At 42.5% G+C, this 13,598-nt stretch overlaps 1 protein-coding gene and 1 long non-coding RNA gene across 4 annotated transcripts in view; one reads left to right on the forward strand and one right to left on the reverse strand.

Annotated features, from left to right (window-relative positions):
• Window positions 1-6,077, forward strand: part of LOC147025777 (uncharacterized) — a 38,162-nt gene extending 32,085 nt beyond the window's left edge. The window contains exons 3-4 of the long non-coding RNA XR_015058001.1: window positions 5,524-5,798; window positions 5,840-6,077. This is a non-coding gene — a long non-coding RNA (uncharacterized LOC147025777). The remainder of the gene's footprint in view (window positions 1-5,523; window positions 5,799-5,839) is intronic.
• Window positions 1-13,598, reverse strand: part of ANO4 (anoctamin 4) — a 213,927-nt gene that overhangs the window by 149,428 nt on the left and 50,901 nt on the right. The gene's annotated exons all lie outside the window — the stretch shown is intronic.

Below are 13,598 nucleotides of genomic sequence, written 5' to 3' on the forward strand. Positions count from 1 at the left end.
GTGTGTGTGTGTGTGTGTGTGTGTGTGTGTGTGTGTGTGTGTGTGTGTGTATATGTGTCGCTTTATTTAAATTTTACTTTCCTTCTCTGTTATCCAACTTCTCCTTTTGTGCACCTCACTTAATATTGCTGCGATGTTATTTATTTTTCCCCTAAATTGCTTGCTTTCCTTTTTATTATGTTAAGTCTTCTCAGCTCAGAATGATTCATTTCACAGAAATAAAAAGCAGCATGGCCATTACATCCCACATTGATGCTGCATGATGTCACGCCAGCATTGTGTGACATCATACAAAAGTACAAGCATTCCATACATGGCTAGTCCACTAAAAATGTTCATCTACTCAATTGATGACCTGCAATCAATCCATGTTGAAAGCACCGCTAATGCAGATGACCACAAAGCATTGTCCATGCTGTATAAAGGTCTCTAAATGGACTGGTCTAATGGACACCAACCAGAATACACCGAGGTGCCTGAGGGTTGCCTTGGCAGAAGCAATGGAAACACAAAGGCCATTAATGGACAATTAGTCGTTGTTAAATTTACTGTGGTTTCCATGTGGCTGCCGAGGAGACTGTACGAGCATTGATTGTGGTGCAAGCTTGCTGAACACATTCTCTCATCCCTAAGTTAAAGGCTCAATACCAGATAGCACAATTTCCCTCCACATGTATGCTCTAAAATCCCAAAATGAGCATTGTTACACGTGGTAAATCATCCCATGCTTGAAGCTTACCTGATTCACCTGGCAATACACTGGTCAAACATCAGAAAAGGTGATTAAGTGTTTCTCTTCCAAAATAAAAATTATTGTGATATATGATTAGATTCTCATCAGATTTCTTGAAAATGTGACGTGAAGTCTTGATTAACTAGAAGGGCACACTTCAACATCACGACGTTGACAGATACGCCTCCACCCACATTACTGCATCACTATACATACAACATACTTGTACCAAGTTTGATTTAAATCCCTGAACCGAGATTCAAGATATTAAATAATCCTGGTTGCACGACCATGCGTCCTATCAGGTTGCAATTTAAAACATATATTCACCATGACTACTGGATCATATAATTGCGACATTTCACGTCGATTGATGAAGCAGTTCAAAAGAAATTATTTTAAAAAGATTTTCATTCAATCCAATATGGCTGCCAGACAACGTGACCTATTAATTATTCATGAACACCTTGGTATCCCCAAGGCTTGGGGAACATGCGGGTGAAGTTTCCCCTCGGTCTGTCAAGCTGTTCTGGAGAAGATTTTAAAATGTTTGTTCCTCAAGAAAAATCATAGCTGCCAAACCATGTGACCTATGATGTCATAGGTGGAGAACTTTTTGTTCCTCATGGATAGGCGATCATACCTGTGAAGTCTCAGCTCAATGTGTCCAGCCATTTTGGAGAAGATTTTTGAAGGTTTATATATTTAAAAAAAACAACATGGCTGCCAAACCACGTGATTGTTGATGTCATCAATTTTTTCTCCAATACAATTTTGCCCTGGATGACCTTCAAAAATTATCATACTGATCGAATAAAGCATTTGACGTATGCAATTATGACGTCATTAAAAAACTAGAGTAATTCGACTGCGCGCAGTCGACGGGTATGCCTCCGCTCTCCCGCACAAACACTTGAGTATTGACATATTTGACCCTTGACCTTTATCATATCTGGCCCAAAATCTAATCACTTAATTGCCCTGTCTTACTTTATCTTTTTACCAAGTTTGATGAAATTCTACAATTTGCTTCTTGAGTTATCGCGTGAGGAAAGTAAACTTGAGGAAAGTAAAACAAAAATCCAGACGGACGAACGGACAGATGGATGAACAGACGGATGGATGGACAACCCGGAAATAAAATGCCTCCGGCACCCTTGGTGTATGTATTATATTCCCCACGGGGAGTACATGGTATGTGCCAAGTTTCAATTTTTTCCATGATGGGGTTTCAGAGATACAGAGGTCCAAAGCTTTTCCTTTTTTCAAACATGGCTGCCACAACACATGACTTATGACGTCATAATTATCACAAAAACACTGTGAGTCGTCGCACCTATGGTGAAAATTTGGTGTCAATCGGAGAGAAAACAGAGAAAATTAGCATGGACGGAGGTACATACTTACGTTCAGACGGACAACCCAAAAGCATCATGCCACTGGCGACTTTGTCAGCAGAGGCATAAAAACACTTTTTCGCTAAATCTTTCCAGGAAACGGCAAACAAAATGGTCACGTGGTTCGTCATGTGATCTGCGATGTAAACTTTAGTTTAAAAAACAACAACATGAAAGAGTAAAAGCAACATATTGTGTTTAAAATTGTCATCTTGAACATCAGCAGTGTCGAAAAGATCCAATTACAGTAATCGCAAGTTTACCAACAAAGACATTTTCATCACGAATCTTGTCATAGATAGAAATAAAAAAATGTATTAGTCAATCTGTGTAAATGTTTTAAAGTAGCTTAGTTTACTTGCTCGTCATTTTTTCTCTACAACAGCGAGGCTGTTGGAAGAGCATTAGGCTGAAGTGACAGTGGGGTTAGAGGGGCAACGACTGGGGAGCCATCTCACTTTTACAGCCACAGTGTAAATTTTACTCGGCCTGTCGTAAAAGCGAATGTGTACACCAGATGAATACATTTGTTGATCGTTTTAGAAGGAAATAAAAAACCCTGCATTAGGCCGTTAAGACTGGCAGGATAGCCTTGGCCCTCGGGGTATGTGCACTCACTCGCCTCTGGGCTATCTTGCCTGGGTTATAATCTCGACACAGCAATAAACGGTCAGCCTGGTGCATCTCAAGCAGGACATCAATGTGGAGGAAAAAAAAATCAATGTCCCTCAGATGGGACGTTAAGCTGGGTGTCATTTCTGCTGGTATTGGTTGGTGGACAACTATTCTACGGTGTCCTACATGAAGAATAGGCGACCTATCACTGGCACCCTGGATAAACTCCAAATCCCTGCCTTGACTGACTGCAAGGAAGGCAATGGCAAACCATCCATATAACCGAACCCTAACCTTGCCCAGGAACAGTTTTGGCAGCCAGGATGCTCTGTAAAGACCATATGGTACATCAATGATGATGATCAGGCCATCATTCGAAGTAATCTGTAACAGAATCCTAGCAAAGTGCATCTCTCGATTCCTAACATCCAAATGTGATGTTTCCTTTCAAAATATTCCATACATTTGGTTGGTTGAACAAATACACCCGTTTAGCCAAACAGAAAGAGCCGTGCTATAAGTGTTCTAATAATATGGTAAATGAAAATTGATGCTCTCTTCTCAAATTCATTGAGATAAACTCCTCAATGTTGATAAAATCCTTAATATTAATAAACTCCTTAATATTGATAAAGTCCTCAATATTGATAAAATCCTGAATATTAATAAAATCCTTAATATTGATAAAATCCTTCATATTGATAAACTCCTTAATATTGTTAAAATCCTTAATATTGTTAAAATCCTTAATATTGATAAACTCCTCAATATTGTTCAAATCCTTAATATTAATAAAATCCTTAATATTGATAAAATCCTTCATATTGATAAACTCCTTAATATTGTTAAAATCCTTAATATTGATAAACTCCTCAATATTGATGAAATCCTTCATATTGATAAACTCCTTAATTAACCGATGTTTGGTACAACAGAACTTTGATATGGATACAACCAAACACAACATAATAGTGACCGAAGCTTTTTGTGCTGCGCTCTTCAGGGTAAAAATCGCAGCAAGTGAAGAAGGAAGTGAAGGCGTGTGCTTTATACGCTGGTCTCAACAAGGTAGACGTTGATTGGTTCAGCCGTAATGACATCACGGTTAATCTGAACGCCCATTGGCCGGCTCATCATCTTTACCTCGAGCTCCCATTGGCTGGAGCAGAGTTCGTCAATGATTGACGTTTGCAACGGCATCCTGGAGAGAGGGGGGATGGGTTTCCCCGAAGGTCCATTCACCATTTGTTACCGTACTTCCTTTGATCTTTCCATGCTAAAAGAGACACAGAGATCGTACAAATTCCTTTTGACCACATAATATTGGATCGGTGGTAAGGATGAAGGTTGCTTCCAACATACGTAAATGAAACGAGCTCCGACCTCGGCTCAATATCCTGAACATATCTGCATTGTACTGGTCTGCACAGATAGGGTTGGAAACCAGGTGCTCTGCAATGGCAGATGAAGCAGGTACAGTGGCCGGTGGTTACTGGATATTTCTACATGCTCGCACTGGTTGTGTTCTAACCCTCACAATCTTTCTTCTGAGACCTGCATATAAAGCACACGCCTTCACTTCCTTGTTCACTTGCTGCGATTTTTACCCTGAAGAGTTTCGCACAAAAAGCTTCAGTCACTATTCTGTCATGTTTGTTTGTATCCATATTCAACTCCTGAATATTAATTAACTCCTCAATGTTGATAAAATCCTTAATATTGGTAAACTCCTCAATAAATATTGATAAACTCCTTAATATTGATAAACTTCTCAATGTTGATAAAATCCTCAATATTGATATATACTTCTCAATATCATGCCTGGTGTTGGCTTAATGGTTAGGGTGGTGGGCTATGGATCCTTGGGTCCTGAGTTCAAATCCCGCTCAGCTGTTGAATTAATACCAGGTGGGGTTAACTCGGCCTGTTGTCCTTCTAAGGTCGGAAAAATGAGTGCCAGCATGCTGGTATACTGTGTCAGAGTGGTGACCCATCCAGGATTTTGCCTATTAGCCAAGGAGATTGCATAAGCAGCACCAATGCTCTGCACAGAGTATGGTGCCAATCTCCTCCTCCTCCTCCTAACTACTCAATGTTGATAAACTTCTCAATGTTGATAAAATCCTCAATATTGATATATACTTCTCAATATCATGCCTGGTGTTGGCTTAATGGTTAGGGTGGTGGGCTATGGATCCTTGGGTCCTGAGTTCAAATCCCGCTCAGCTGTTGAATTAATACCAGGTGGGGTTAACTCGGCCTGTTGTCCTTCTAAGGTCGGAAAAATGAGTGCCAGCATGCTGGTATACTGTGTCAGAGTGGTGACCCATCCAGGATTTTGCCTATTAGCCAAGGAGATTGCTTAAGCAGCACCAATGCTCTGCACAGAGTATGGTGCCAATCTCCTCCTCCTCCTCCTAACTACTCAATGTTGATAAAATTCTTAACATTGATAAACTCCTTAACATTGATAAAATCCTTGCGATCCATTGATAAACTCATTTACAAACACTGATATAAAAAAGACATCATCTTCTCAAACTCATTGATAAACCCTGACAAAGCACACTGTACTTATGTGGGGCTGTTAAGTTGTTAAGTGAAAATTCTCACCTTGATAAAGTGAGTCAAATGGTCTAGTTCTTGTCTCATATTCAACACTACTTCTCCACTAGTTTGAATACTTGATCAACAGACTGATCTGAACAGCAATAAGATTTAAAGATAACTGGAATGCCTGCAAATAGATCCTTCAAATGTAACATCTTTCTTCAACAGGAACAGTCTCAGAGCGACTACTGGGTCGCTACTGGGTAGTTTGCCATTTCCTTCCCTCCAGGATCAGCATTTGAGCCTACAATTGTTGGTTTCCAAGAAAATAAGAAAAAGGAAGAATGAAAAAAAAAATCCCTCTGAGCCAACGCAGAACCTTCCGGAATAGTAAAGACTTATGTAAAAAGAACAGTTTGTTATTTAGAATTGATATTAAAACAGTTTTTTTTTATTATATTGAAAATCAATCACTGGTTATAATCCGAGGTGGTATTAAACTCGTTAAATTTCTCTGTCTCTTTGCACGGATGATAATAATCAGGTTGGTAAAATACCCCAAACCTTGGCAATGCAATCACCATGAGATTCCCCCAGCACAAAAGGTTGGAGAAAATCCCCCTCCCCTCTCCTCCCCTCTGTAACCTCAATCCTGCTTATATGTTTGGTATCCTTAACGTCAGCACAAGAGGGTTCCCTCGCAGATGGTGTACCTGGCAAATTCCAATTTAAAAAAAATCTTAAATTTACTGAACAAATTGGCCGAGAAGGATGTGTAATTACAAGAGAGAGGGGCAAGGGTGAGAGGTTTGGGGGGGGGGGTGTTGGGGGTCGTGGGATGGCATTTCTCTTTGCTTTTCACAACGGGAGCATCATACCCTCACCCTCACCTTCCTCCATATTTGAAAAGAATACCGAGCACGAGTGATTAAAATTGCAACCACCATTGTTTGCATGTTGCTAACTATTTACTGTTTCATATAATTTTACAAAATAAATTTTGATAGTTTGCTTTTGTGTGGCAGTGCAATGACAGTTGAATGCAAAGATTTTTAATCCTCTGAAATGTTCCAATTATTTATTTGGGAGAAAAATAAATAAATAAAAGAAGGTTCTCCAACTGTTTTCTCATTTAAAGTTTTTATTTAATTTATCACCGAGATTAGATTCTTAACTTTTTTTTCCGCTTCTTCCATGCATTGTCATTCCCTGGGTCTGCTGAAAACCAGGCTTTGTCTACATCAGTCCACGCTCTGTACTGCTCATGTCCTCTGCACTGTTCCAGAATTGATGGCTGACCACCTGTATTGGAGGAAGTCAATTTTGAAAGAATATACAGGTAGGGGACAAAAAATGGAAACACCTGGATAAATGAAGGACACCAAGCTACGGATTCCATACAGGTGTGGCCCATGCGTTAATTAAGCAAATAACATCCCAGCATGCTTCGGGTCATGTATAAAAATGCTGCACAGGCCTGGTTGCCGAAATTTATGGGTAGCATAGCTGCAAGAGGAGACCCTCCAATGCCCCCATCCACACGTGTGGTCGCCCAATGGTTTGATGAGCATGACACTGATGTTATCCATATGCCATGGCCTTCTCAGTCACCAGATCTGAACCCAATCGAGAATTTATGGGATATTCTGTAACAAAGCATGAAACAGCGTTTTCAACCTCCATCATCAAACAGGTGTGAGTTAATTGACTTTCTCATGGAAGAATGGTGCTGCACCTCCCTCCCCCTCCCCCTGCAGAATTCCAGCTGCTGTTGGACTCTATGCCACAGCACGTACAGGCCATACTGACCACAAGTGGTGGCCCAACGCCCTATTAAGTGACTTTATGTTGGTGTTTCCATTATTTTGTTCACAACTTGTACATGCAAGTGACTTCCTCACAATCCAGAAAATCTGCAACAAATGGAAAAATTCGTGATGACAAACTTTTGCCATTGTCTACACCTTTTTCAGAAATGTTCTTTCACATACAGCAAACCAAATCTTTCGTGGATACTCTGTATATGAAGGCAAGTACAGGCACATCATGGGGAGCGATTGGAAAGCTGGTGGAACACCATGCTGGCTTTTTTGTGCATTAGGCTTTTGTGATGAGAGGCTATTTATTGAGAGAAATTTCTGATCTCCAAGCTACACTCGAACTGTGGTGAACTGCGTCCTTAGCTCAAGGTTACTGTGTCCATATTGCACATTGCCACCAGACACATACCCCTTCCAGGACACCTGCTGGGTGTTCCTCCTCTGGTGAATGTTCCTTTTCCATGGTCACAATGGCAGATATTGTGCCTCAGGCCTGGCACTGTGCTCAGTTCATGAGGGACTTGTCTGCCCAGAGTCTTTAGCGATTCTCAACACGCACTCACCTGGATTCTATGCAAACTGAAATTTCAAAAACCTTACAACGCTATTTTACAAATTAGAAGCTTCTTTACAGATGTGAGCATTTCAGCTCCTCGTGGTACTTTGAAAGAAAATCACTTTCAATAACTGAAAGTACGTATTATGTTGTGAGCTCAAAATCTGCAAATGTTAATTCATTTAATCCATATGCCTTTAAATCTCCCCGACTTGCTTATAATGTCAACCTAATGTATTGTCGAGGTATTTATTGTATCATGGAGTATGGTAGTACTCAATATGTAGGGATTGGATTGGAAACAAATGGCTGCCCATCAAACACGTACAAAATAATACACTTAAAAACTACTAGAAAGAAAAGATATGAGCCTTCAAAAGCCATACCTTAAGGTGCTGTCACACCTTGACGTTTTAGCCAGCAATGGCAACGTATAAAAATGTATGTAAAACGTTGGCGTACGCTGAAGTTTTGAGGTTTTTTAAAAAAAAGTTTTGGTCGTATTCATAACGTGTTGGTCGTATGCATAACATATTAGTAACGGGCACAGAACGTTTCGTTGTCTTATAGATAACTTATACCAACGAATGCTTAGCCTGTTGTCGGCGTTCACAACCTACGCCCAATGATAGTTTAACTTAGGCATAGCGCGTTGCACGTATCGCCGACGAACTCGTGGCGTTCTCTGTTAAAAAGCTGCCGCACGCCGATTTAAATCATAACCGCCTAAAAATTGGAAGTGTCAACATCGCAGTCACACCTTGACGATTTAGCCAGCGTATGCCGACCTATGAAAAATGTGTCTAAAACGCTGGCACACGTCGAATACGGGATGGGTAAGTTGTGTATACGTTACGAGCACGCTGAAAAACGACGAAGTACGCTGTCATATTCCATGGTACGTCTAGTACGTTGTGAAATTTCAAGAATGCTGAAAATTTTACGACATACTCGACGTATGGCTCACAAGTTCCGCATACGCTGGCATAAGTTCTCGGCACGCTCCGCGATCGTTTACACACGTCGGACACACATTACTTGTAAGTTACTCATATGTCGAAACACGTCGTAGAGGTAATGTTTAGTATACCCGAAACTTAATTTTTAACCTAGGAGTAACGTGCTTTGAACCTATGAGTAGCGTGCTTTGAACCTATGTGTAACGTATCTCAAACGCACATTGTCGTATGTAGACAAATTTGATTGACGTCTTCCGGACGACCACAGAACTTACTGAACGTGTTTCTAACTTACATCTAGCATGTAATGGCGATTTGGCAGCGTTTAGGGGAATTTGTATATACAAATGGGCTTCACAAGAGGAACCCGTCAGTGTTCCAGACTCCATGTTGAGTAGATGTCAATGTCAGTAGTATCAGTAGTAGTAGTATTAGGTGAGCGTGTCAGTAGTAGTAGTAGTAGTAGTAGTAGTAGTAGTAGTATTGGTAGTCGTAGTAGGTCCATGTCAGTAGTAGTAGGTGAGCGTGATGGGGAGGGTGTGGGTGATGATTGTTCCTCATTGTGTCCACGAATAGGAGACTACTTTGCACCATTGTTCGATGTTCTTTTTGGCTAATTTTTTTTTTCCAATTCCCACGATGAACTATTTTTTTGTTTCAGTTTTTAAAGTATTCAAAACGAGTTGGACAAATGCATAATGTACGAGTAATGAACACAGAACGCTTCGATAACTTATACATAAGTTATACCAACGATTGATTAGCGTGTTTTAGGCGTCCACAACCTATGCCCAACGATAGTCTAACGTATGCAAAGCGTGGCAGTGTATCGTCGACGATTACGTGAGGTTTTCTAGTCATAGGCTGCAACTTCACTTTTAAGAAATGGCTGTCACTCGCCTATTGTTTTTGGACGCTCGTGCTCAGCAATTGAAATCGTTTCCATTGAATGAGTTAAATCGCTTCCACTGGACTATTGAAATGATTTAATAATAATGCTTGGTTATCCTTGGACCCACTCTGGCTAGCAGCTCGTCGAACATCGCTGGGGGCATTCGCAGGAAGTTGATGAAGGATGCATGGTCCTCGTTCCGGAGTTCCACCATGAGCTGGTCATATATGCCGTAATGGTGTCGCCTCCCGATCCATGGTCTCACCCAGTTCCTTCTTCTCTGTTCACGTCTTCTTCTCCCGGCTCTATTGGCACGCAACTGGTGCAGTGTCAACTCGATGAGGTCATGTTGATGTTCGAGGACAGGTAGGTATTGTGGTCTCAGCCTTGCCATATCCTCCATCTCTCGGAATGACATGGACATGTACTCACCACGAAGTCGAAAAAAAGAGACGGGTTCCTCTTGCGAAGCCCCTTTTTATATACCAATTCCCCTAATCGCTGCCAATACGCCATTATACGGTATCTGTAAGTTAGAAACGCGTTCATTAAGTTCTGTGGTCGTCCTGAAGACGTCAAGTACGTCTACATACGTATTTGTGCGTAGGACATGCTTCACAAACAATTCCCAAGCACGTTACTCATAGGTTATAAATAAGTCACGGGTACCCTAAACATTACTTTGACGTGTTTCGACGTATGGGGAACTTTCAAGTAACGTGTTGCGAAGTGTGAACAACGTTCGTGTAGCGTGCTTACAAAACGTTATTCATAGGTTAGAATTAAGTTTCGGGTAAGCGAAACATTACCTCGACGTGTTTCGACTTATGAGTAACTTTCAAGGTACGTGTGTCGACGTGTTTCAACGATCGCATAACGTGCCTACAACTTATGGCCAGCGTAGCGGAACGTGTGAGTCATACGCCGGCATACGTCGTAAAATTTCAAGCATGCAAAAATTTGAGGACAACCCAAAAGTACAACGTTTAAAGCCAGCGTACTACGACATATGGCAGTGTTTTTCAGCGTGCTCTTAACGTATACAAAACGTACCCATAACGCATTCGACGTGTGCCAGCGTTTCAGACAATTTTTTCCATAAATCGGCATACGCTGACTAAATCGTCAAGGTGTGACAGCGGCTTTATATTCTCGAACGTTTTCATCACTAACAAGAATGAAAAGTATGCCAGAATCCTTCGCTCCACTACCAAATCGAGAAATTGCAAAATCACCAAATTGTTCATCCACGGAATTGTTGATAAATGTCATCCAGACTATCACAATAACGGCTGAATCAATTACAATGATTCCAGTCAAAGGAAGCGACATTCTCTCTTGGAAGCGACTGTTTTTTGGGGAGTCCAACCCCACAAGATTTATCATTTTTAAAAATGTTTTTTTTTTTTCCCAGACTTGTGATATGTCCTCTGTTGAGTAATATGACGATGGGCATCCTCCATCGTGCAAAGTCCTTCCTTGGCACACCTGAGCTCCTGAGCACATACAAAGCTTGCGTCTGCAGCCTGATGGAGTAATGCTCTCCCCTTTGGGCTGGTGCTCCTGCCTGTCATCTTTCTCGGCGTCAAGCTGTGGAAACCAAGGCATTTAGGATCATTGGCATCTCCTGCGATGACACTGAGTCTTTGGGTCTCTCATTCTCTCACCACAGGCAGGTCAGTAGTCTTTCTGTTGTTTTTTTTTTTTTTTTTTTTTTTTTTTTTTTTTTTTTGTATACCTTGGTCGAGGCTCCTATGAGAGCTAACACACAACTCACAGCAAGGAGGCATGAGACAAGAGGGGTGGGAGTGGAAGGGACAAAACATTGGGGAACAGACACAGGTGAACTGTGGAAGGGAGAGGGATGGGGATGGGACGGGGAACATGGCGAGGAGAAGATGGACATTACAGGGACTTTCAGGAAGGAAAACAGGAGAATTGAAGGAAGTGGGCATGGGTGGATTATCGGGGTAGAAAAGATCGAGGATTTGGATGGGGGAAGATAAGAGGTGGTGGTGAACAGCTGTTTTGAAAGCCTGGAGGGAAGAATGGGAAAGAATAGAGTGAGGAAGTTTATTCCAAAGGCGGGAAAAAGAGGAATGAAAGAGTGAAGATGAGCAGTGATTCGTGATTTTGGTAGTTTTACCAGAAGGGGGTTGTTGGCGGACCTTGAGCGCCCTGTGGAAATGTGGTTGGGACAAATCGCAGAGAGAGCAGGGGGGCAAGGCTGGAGAGAGTCGGTAGAAGACAGAAAGACCACCGACCAACCTGCGGTGATTGGAGTGAGAGGCCCAAAGACTCAGCTTCATTGCGGGAGATGCCAATGATCTTAAAAGCCCTGGTTTCGACAGCGTGAAGTCGAGAAAGGTGGGGAGAGCAGGAGCACCAGCCCAGAGGGGAGAGCAGTACTCCATCAGGCTACGGACAAAAGCTTTGTAAGTAGTCAGGAGCTCAAGAGGGCCGAGGAAGGACTTTGCACGACGGGGAGGATTCCCAGTCGGCGACTGGCTTTTGAGGCAAGGTTGGAAATGTGACTTTCCCAGGAAAGGTCATGGGAGATAGTGAGACCCAGAGGCTTGAAAGAAAAGACTTCTTCCAGTGGATTGTTGAGAAAGTGGATGGGGGGTTTTGTAAACGGTCCTTTCGAAGAGACATAGTGAGAGTGTGAGATTTGTGTGGATTGAAAGACATGTTCCACGTGTTGGACCAGTTTGTGATTTTATCCAGATCTGCAGTGAGCGAAGAAGCTGCTGCTTGCCGGTCTGAGGGATGACAGATGGTACGGCAGAGGGTGGAGTCATCGGCAAAGAGAAATAGAGGATTTTCCAGAGAGTCCGAGAGATCATTGATGAAAACCAGAAAAGAACAGGGCCCAGAACGCTACCTTGAGGAACTCCAGCCTGCACAGGAAGAGGGGATGAAAGAACTCCATTTAGGGCCACACGTTGACTGCGACAGGAGAGGAAGTCTGCGAGCCATGAGTGGAGATGGCCTTGAATACCATGGGAAGAGAGTTTGGTGAGTAGGGCAGGGTGCCAGACTGTGTCAAAAGCACGTGATATGTCCAGGGATACGGCTCGGATTTCCTGTCTGGCATTGAGGACCTCCATCCATTGATGGGAGAGCAGTAGCAGCATATCCAGGGTAGAGTGACCTGGTCTGAAACCAAATTGATGATTGGAAATCAAGCCATTGGAGAAGAGGAAGGATTTCATGTCTGAAGCAATGATGGATTCCATAACCTTGCTGATGATTGGGAGAAGGCTGATTGGTCTGTAGTTACAGGGATCTGTTTTTGCACCTTTTTTATGCAGGGCAGTGATGTTAGCAGATTTCCAAGCAGATGGCAGATGACCTTGGGAAAATGAGAGGGTGAATAGAACAGAGAGAGGGTGAGCAAGAGCAGAAGAGCAGGCTTTGAGGACACGTGGGCTGATGCCGTCTGGACCGGTTGCAGAATCTGACTCGAGGTTTGAAAGCAAGCTCTCCACCTTGTCAGGAGAAAAGGATACAGAGTCCAGGGACAGTTGGGTGCGACTGGGTAAAGTGGGTAGAGATAGTGATGGGTTTGGGACACAAGATTTAGCTGCAAACACCGAGTTTAGACATTCAGCTTTATCACGTGTGGAATCAGCAGTGCGGCCATTTGAGGTAAGGGAGGGGATGGAGGGGGAACATACACCAGAAACAGATTTGATTAAACGCCACCAGGATTTTGAGGAGGGAGAGAGGTCTGAGAGTTCAGACTTGAGATGAGAAAGATGTTGTTTTCTGGCTCTCCTGAGGGTAGATACACACTTGTTCCGAGCTTTGTGGAAAGAACTGAGATTGCCCTCAGTTGGGTTTGCTTTCCATGAGGCAAAGGCAAGTTGTTTCAGGACAACTGCCTCGCCACAAGCTTCAGTAAACCAAGGGCGGGAGGAAGGGTAAGACAACTGAACACGAGAGGGGATAAATCTGTGCATGAGGGAGAGCAAGTTTCTTTGAAAGAATTCCCAGGATGAGTTGATGTTTGAGAAAGTAGTGATAGGAGACCAGTCTGTAAGTTTGATGGCTGCTCGGAGACCCTGCCAGTC

This window comes from Eptatretus burgeri, chromosome 5, assembly GCF_056783735.1.
Source record: "Eptatretus burgeri isolate ZD-2024b chromosome 5, Ebu_testis_v1, whole genome shotgun sequence".
NCBI classification, from domain to species: Eukaryota; Metazoa; Chordata; class Myxini; order Myxiniformes; family Myxinidae; genus Eptatretus; species Eptatretus burgeri.